Source organism: Podarcis tiliguerta (assembly GCF_965153285.1).
Source record: "Podarcis tiliguerta genome assembly, chromosome: 6".
NCBI classification, from domain to species: domain Eukaryota; kingdom Metazoa; phylum Chordata; class Lepidosauria; order Squamata; family Lacertidae; genus Podarcis; species Podarcis tiliguerta.
Window position 1 is genome coordinate 29,756,393 of NC_139539.1, and position 8,112 is coordinate 29,764,504.

General features: G+C 43.2%; 1 long non-coding RNA gene across 1 annotated transcript in view; it reads right to left on the minus strand.

The window, feature by feature from the left end:
• The window catches only part of LOC310679238, a 29,019-nt gene extending 21,479 nt beyond the window's left edge, over window positions 1-7,540 (minus strand). Inside the window, exon 1 of the long non-coding RNA XR_014512173.1 lies at window positions 7,446-7,540. This is a non-coding gene — a long non-coding RNA (uncharacterized lncRNA). The remainder of the gene's footprint in view (window positions 1-7,445) is intronic.
• Between the last annotated feature and the right edge of the window lie 572 nt (window positions 7,541-8,112).

The window sequence follows — 8,112 nt, forward strand, 5'->3', positions numbered from 1 at the left end:
ATGCTCTGAAAAAGCTGCTTTTTGCATCAAGGGACCGAGAAGCTGTCAGCACCTGGGAACTCTGATGGGGTTAAGTGACTTGTGAGTGGGGGAATCAACATCTTGCTCCAAAGCCATTATGTTTTAGGCAGTTGAACTCTCTTCATGTTCCCAGATTCCACTACTGATGAAGGAGGTGTGATAGGCGGCACCATGCAGATGTTCTGGGAGGCAATTCCATGTGCATGGAGTACCGAGGCAGAAAGGGTGGAATATTTTGAGGGAGCAACAGGCCTTATGATGCTGAAGATAGTGGAGTGAGAGAAGTAAGGGTCACGGGCAGGGACGTATCTGGATATAAGTGTATCCAGATAAGGGAGGCAAAACAGTGTAGGTCTCTGAAGATATATTTAACTGCTTTCCTTCTCTTGCCCTCTAGCCAACGCGGAAGTTACACTGAATGTGACAGGTCTCCTTCAGCATCCTGTGTGACAATATAGGGGATCCTGAGGCACCCTTCTGGGGCAGCTTGCTGTAGTCTGTCCTGGCAGCAGTGTGCAGACTGAAGCAGGGGCTCTGTATGACATTACGTGGAACACAACTCTGGGATTGCTTCCATCATCAGCTGCTGCATACAATGTGCAATTTGAGTGATGCACCTCAGCACACTCTAACGCACTGCAGGAGGTACGCAGATGTATCTCTGGAGCTACATGCTGCAACAGCCATCATTTCTCCTCTGGGGGAAAAAATGCAAATTGAAAAAACCCAGCAAGGATTGTGATGCTGGTGGTGTGACCTCTTTCAGATTTTGGGTTGCAAATCACCAGCTGAAGAATCATCTGCATATTTGGTTATCTATACACAGCCTGAAAAAGCACTGGAGTTATCTCAGGATCTGGACTGGATTATCCTAAAATAAATTTGCTCAGGCTTTCAGACTCTTAATTAATTTAGAAGTGAATCCCTATTTTGCAAGTTGAAGTAACAGAAGAGTTTTCCAGAGTAACTTTTATGTTTTTCATTTTGTAGCTTCACATAGTGTTGTGTTGTTTTGTTTTTTAAAAAAGTCATGTATGCTCTATAGAGCATCACACTTATTTTTGAAAATGTCTTATTTATGAACTTACCCCAGTTACTTTGTTTTTTTGTGTTGTTGTTGTTTTACCTTTTCTTTGCAACGCAAGATCTGTGAGAAACAAGGAAAAGATTCTGCAGTACTTATACTGAAAGAGGTCATACATTATTCAAGTGTATTTGCATGTATCTGGGCTTCCACCCCACACCAAGCCACTTTCTATGAGCCAGGAACAAATAGATAACACAATTCAGTATTGGTCAAATTGATGGGGGTAGTGGGAGGGAGGAGAGATAGATGGGAAAACACAGCATGCCACAGAAATATTAACTGGTACATTGCATTGCATTGCATTGTATTATATATATTGGTGCAGTTTAATAGCTTGGGTTTATCATCTTAAAAAAAGAAGTTAAATTACCTATACCAGGCCTACAATAGTCTGCACACTTACTTGGCATTAAGGATCAGAAAATCTGCCCACCATTTCTGCTTCTTTCCATTTCTTATTTTTCTGGTTTTAACTTTGGTTCTCCACATTTCTACATCAGCTTTAGATTTTTTTAAGTCCTCATAAAAATTGTCATTTAAGTCATCATTAAAACATGTCCAATATGCACATTTTTGCAAAGCGTTTCCCCCTAAATTAATGCAATTTTTTTCTGAGTTGTTTTCACCACTATATGTGTTTACATGCATGCTTGACCCTAGTAAAGTAATTCTTGTGCACATTACTTGGTTGGAGAAGTATGAATTTTGAAGGATAGTGGTGTTTTGGTTTGTGTGTTGTTTTGGGGGAGTGCGAACTAGGTAGATTCAACTTTGCACGTGAATTGAATCCCATTTCTTTCCCATCCCTACTTGGGAGTAAGCACCACTGACTAAGTTCTGAGACTAACTTCTGAATAGAGAAGCACAGGGATGGGTGGCACATGGATTTAAATGGCTTGGCTGTCATCACACCAATGCTAGTGAATACCTGTCCTCAGTGGCAGAGCTTCATGCTCTGGCACCGGGGGGCAGAGAGCAGGCGGGGGCAGCATGCACTGCCTGCAGGGGTGGGGCATGCATCCTGGGGGCGGGGGCACCGCCTGTGGGGGCAGGACGCCCAGCGGGGGCAGCCGTGATGGCACACTGCTGGGATCACGCTGCCAGGGGCGGTGTGCTCCCCCTGCACTCCTCCTCCTCTGCCAGTGCCTGTCCTCACCCTAGTTGCTCATGCAGATGGAAGATATGAGATCCCAGGGGCAGGCCACGAAAGTGGACTTGGAACACAAACTATGTAGTCCAGCACTAGGATATTTGATCAGTAACCTAACAAAGGACAGTAATATACTAAACGGGTGGACTGTAGCTTAATGGCAGAACACCTGTGTTGCATACAGAAGATCCAAGGTTCAATCCTTGCCATCTCCAGCTGGTGTAAAGCAGCTTCCCACATTCCTAAATCAAACACTTGTTAAGTCTGTGCATGCCCTATTGCAGATATTAATATTATGCAGTTTGAAGCAACTGGATGCATAAAACCGACTCCTTTAGAAATGAGGCATTGTCCAGACCCATTAGAATGTTCAAAACTTAACTTGCAGAACTTTCTTCAAAGCAGAACAGAAACATCAAATGATACATCCAAATAGCTCCATAAGGCATATGCCAATCCAAGGTAGCGCATCAGCATCCTACAAAATATGAAATAATTCCAACAGACCTAGAAGCAGAGGTCTGTCTCTCCCTAAAACCTGCATCCTGCTGGAGAGTCATTTACATCTTTATGCTCACAGGGTCTGAGAACAAAGAACTCCAGCCACCACCCTTCCAAGATGGCAAATTCAATACCTGATCTAAGGTTAAAACACCACATCAGAGGTACCTGAGAGCAATAACAGTTAATTATCAACCCATCAAGGCAGCTCAGAGAGCCCTTTTTGCTCTCAATTTAGCTTGGTATACTTCAATGGAATCTTCCATGTTAGATCTTTTCAGCGATACACAGGCATTCCCATTTCAGTGTCAATTAAACAATTACACTTAACAAACCCAACAGCAATAAGCCATAAATATACTGCTGGACTGTTGGGAGTATTGCCAGATCAGAGCAAAGGTTCATCTAGACCAGCATCCTTTTCCCACAGTGTGTGAGGTAAAAGATAAAGGTAAAGGACACTTGGATAGTTAAATCCAGTCAAAGGCGACTTTGGGGTGCGGCGCTCATCTCGCTTCAGGCCAAGGGAGCCAGTGTTTCTCCACAGACAGCTTTCTGGGTCATATGGCCAGCATGACTAAACCGCTTCTGGCACAATGGGACACCATGACGAGTGCCAGAGCGCACAGAAACTCCGTTTCCCATGGTGCCTAACCACAAGTCAGCTAGGAAACCTGCAAACAGAGCTTGAAGGCATTAGGCCCTTTTGACTTCCCCGCCCTGCCAGGAACTGGCGTTTCCCCCCAAATATGGGGGCTCCATTTAATTGGAATGGCTAACAGCCGTTGAAAGGCCCTCTATTACCTTGACTAATCCCTAAGCAAACGACTCCTGCCACATCTTGTAGTGAATTACAGAAATTTATTCTGTGTTGTGCAAATAGGTTTTATCTTTCTCTGCCCTGAACCTACTACCACCCTCACTGCATGACACTCACATCTTATCTTACAAGAGAGGAGTGTGGGATGATTTCTCCTATTTCTGCCTACTCTAAGCAGAGGTAAAGAAGCCAGAGAACTGAAGAGAAAACTGCAGTTGATCATAAAGTCTATGGAGGGGGGCAGGGAGCTCAGGGACAGAGGTATGTAACCTCAGTATTCCATTTGCAAAAAGGCCTGGCTGGTGACAGCCTTTAAGAGTTCTTGGTATGTCAAGGAAGCTGTGGCCCTCCTGGTGCTATCAGACTCCACTTCCCATCAGCTCCAGTCAGCATGGCCAATGGTTAGGGGTGCTGGGAGCTATGATCCACACCATCAGGGTGGGACCACAGGTTCCCGTCCCTAATCTACAATGACTATTTGGAGGAAGAAGAGGCAAGCTTGGGAAATAGTGTACCAGTGTTAGAGGACATAGTTAGTATGTAGGTTCAATCATGGACATCTTTAGTTAAAAGGATCAGGTTTCAGGTGATGCGAAAGGCTTCTGGAAAGCTAAATACTAGCCATGTGGTGTCAAAAAGCTTGGACTTGGGCATGAGAGATTCAAGTTCAAATTCCTAGGTCAGCCACAAAGAGTCACTGTGTGACCACAGACAAAATCATTCAGCTTAACCTACCTTTCAGGTGTGTTGTGAAGCTGCACCAACACACCTGAGCAAATCTGGAAACCATCAAGCTGTTTCTTTCTTCATCTTCAGTGGAGATTAAATTCTAAGGCCATTCTTAGAAGTAAGCTGAGCTTTACTAAACTGCTTTCAAAGAAACCATCATATTATGAACAGCGTAAACTGATGTTCAATCCAAGTAAGATGGAGTGTTAGTAGGTGGTTCATCTGACTGTGGGTGGGTGTTCAACCTGTTATGGATGGGGTTGCATACGTTCCCTCTGAAGGATCAGGCTGAAAGTCTTCAGGTGTTGACAGATGCAGCACACTGTTAGTAACCTAACAAAGAATGCAGCACCTTCCAACAAACACTTAAGGCTGGTGCACCAGATGCAGCCAGTCCTGAGCGGAGAAAGTTTAGCCACAGTTATTCATGCCCTGGTGACCTCTAGCTTGGACTATTCTCAGAAATTTCCATTTGTAACCTAGCAGCTGTGTTTTATACTAAACTGGACCGCCTACAACTCTCTCCAATAACAAATATTTATTTTTTATTTAAACAATCTGGCAAATACAAAAAAGAATGAACAACAACTAGCAGTGTTCTTCTGTTTCCTCAAACGTACAGACTGTTCAGCCATCTATTCCAGGACAAGAAACAGATGCTCAATTCCATCCAGAATATATACCCTTAAATGATCTGGGTGCAGGTGTGATCGACTTTATGCCATTACAGGTGGTGAATGGCAAGAAGGCATTCTCAGTTATGGTGCCTCACATTTAGGTTGCCAGTAGAAAAGGACTTTGGGACAGAGTTCTAGGGATCCTACAGTAAAGTTGGCTTACTACATTTTGAAGTAAGTGAAGTAAATGAACTACCATGTGAAGAAGCACGCTTTGGGCCAATCACTGCCTATTAGCCAAACGTACTTCACTGGGGTGTTGTGGGGATTAAATGAGATGGGGGAGAACCATGTGTGTAACCTTGAGCTCCTTGGATGAAAAGGTGGGGCAGAAATGAAATCTACCTATCAGTCAGATACTTCAGGTGCCCCTGCTTTGACTCATGCCACCTCATAGAGAGTCTGCTTTACTGCAGACAAGCTCGGAATCTCTCCCAGGCACCCCACTTCAGTTTCAGATTCTTCCCAATCCAATGTGCACCTAACAGCTGTTTTCTGCGTTGTTTGTCCCCACCGCTGCTGAGAACAGACAGCAATACGAGCCCTGCTCAGAGTGAATTCCAAACATAATGAACTAGGAGAGCTAATAAAAACAACAAGAAGGGACAAACAGATAGTGAAATGGCAACCGGCAGATATAAATGAGATGAGATTTTAATATAGATAGGCTTGACAAAGACAGACCTGGGGAGCTTGCATCCTGATCAGAGAAGATCACCAAGGGTGCTTCCAGACAAGAGCTTAATATTGCAAACAGGTCATTGGCAACATTTTTTTTAATGTCAGATTTTCCGTGGGGAAGAGTAAATCCAGATTAAATGGGGGGGGGATTCAGGCTGGCATCTTGATGCCAAGGTTGTCATACCATGAAAAACCTGCATGGCTCCGAAGCACTTTTCCCATAATAAACACCCACCTGGAAGCGTTACTAGTCACATGGGAGAAGAAAATTCTATCAAGGAATTCACTGTTTGTTACAGAAGAGGAAAAGGAGAGTAGCAATTTCTAGAACAACGTTTGTTTGTTTTTGCAGAAGCAACCATCTTCCCCCATGATGTCTTTGGGTGTATCTTGAAACCATGTGGCTGTTGAGCAGAAAGCATAAACGAGCCACCATGCAGGTCATTTTCCTCCTTCAAATAGGCAATTGATTTTCTGATCTATGCATTGTGCAATTGTTCATTCATTTACTTCAGAAGGGAAAAGCAGGTAAGTGGCCAAATCCATTTGTTTCAGGCCCAGCAGCACCAAGAAGCTGCCCCTGGACCTTACCCTTCTTCCCAAGCTGTAACACCACTTCCTGTAGCTGGTATTGCCACCATGCCCTCCAGTGGAATCTTGATAGGACTGGGGATTTGGGTGGGGGAGATTAATGTGGAGGCAGAGCAGGGCCAGCGAGGCCTCTGAGTCTGAACTTCCCTACCCCTGCTATAGGCAGGCAGTGGAAACCACAGCCAGGATTCCCAATGCCCAATTCAGGCCCAAAGCCATCTGATATGCGGTATCCTAGGCCACTAAGACACAGTTGCCCCACAATAAAGATATAAGGAACTGTATGATTAGTAATAAGTAGGCAATCACAACGGGTTATCTTAGAGCATCTTATTTATACACTTAATTTTTTTTTAAAAAATCATTCACACATATGACTGGCAATTGCTCCACAATTAGCAGCTTCCCTAGGTCACAAATTGGGCAGGAGAAAAGTATTTCTGTGGAGCTGATTTTGTGAGGTATCGAAGTATCCATAATGTATGTGTGGCCTGCAGCTAAGTTTCCATCCACGGTGAAGGATTTACTTTGGCATCAATTTCTTGTTGAAAATAAAACTGTACTAAGGGCAGGATGTTGCTTTTAACTAGCCTGAGATGACTAATTATTAAACTCATTTTCTAAAGGTTAGCATATACAGAAAAGCAATTATATGGAGATTAAAACAAGTTCAGAAACTTGATTCATTCTGAAAGTATGGTAAACCTAAGTCTTGTACTATTTCTGAGTTTTAATGACCTCAGGAACATTTTATTTAACTTAGATGTCAAATGCAATTTCGAAATGAGAGATGAAATATATTTCATGGGTTTTCTTTCTTTTTCTTTTTTTACATAGTACAGAGCACAAATTTCACAGGCTGGGTTTTTTTCTGAATTTCTGCAGCTTGGCACGGATGCCATACATGAAGTTTAACCCTTTAGATTTGGCACTCTCAGAAGTATGAAACTGGAACTTGGAAGCTAGATAACACACAGGATTTTATTGCTTTTGACTATACCTCAGTTAAAATAAATCAAAGCTTAAGCCCCATCAGGTTAACCTAGTAAAGAGGTATGTTCACATTTATAATCTTAGCTGGGTTGGTAAATTAACATTCCACAGATTGAGTCTTCCCCCACACCCAACAGTAGATTTCCAATCACTTTACAAAATATTGATCAATATGTAATAAACACATTCACTCACAGTTTCAGTCACAAGACAAAGGAAGACAAACCATGCTTTAATGTTGTATCTCTTTGCAGGGTTGGGGGAGGTTGGATGTAATGCCTCAAGCATGTCTGATTGTGTGTTCGGTTACTATGGAAGCCTTTATTGCTAGGTAGCTCCAACTTCATGACAGAACCAGATCACGTGACTGTAAGAAGTTCCATTTGTATGACAGCTAGACTACAATTCCACCGTATCCCCAAATCGTTGACTGGAGAATACAGTGTCCACAGAAAAAGCGGGACACAAAGGAGTGTGCTATTAATAGTGTACTATTAAGCCACAATATAGACTCCATTTAAGTTCATCTCTTGGTCTGTCACACTGATGAATACCTGTAGCCCTCCAGATGTTGTTAGAACGCAGCTCCCATCATCCCTGACCATGCTGGCTGGGGTTGATTGAAGTTCAAGAACATCTGAAAGGCCACAGGCCCCCCATTCTTGATCTATTCAGTGCCCACTTACATCTCAGCATACTCAAAAGAGACATCCAGTACAGTTAGTTAAGTGTCTAAGCCTCACAGTGGCTGAACATGTCTACCGAAAACACTGAGAAGCCACAGGATTTTGTGTGTGTGAGAGAGATGCAAATCTGCTATTCCTGTTCTCATTTAACACAGTGCAAATTTCACTGAAACACC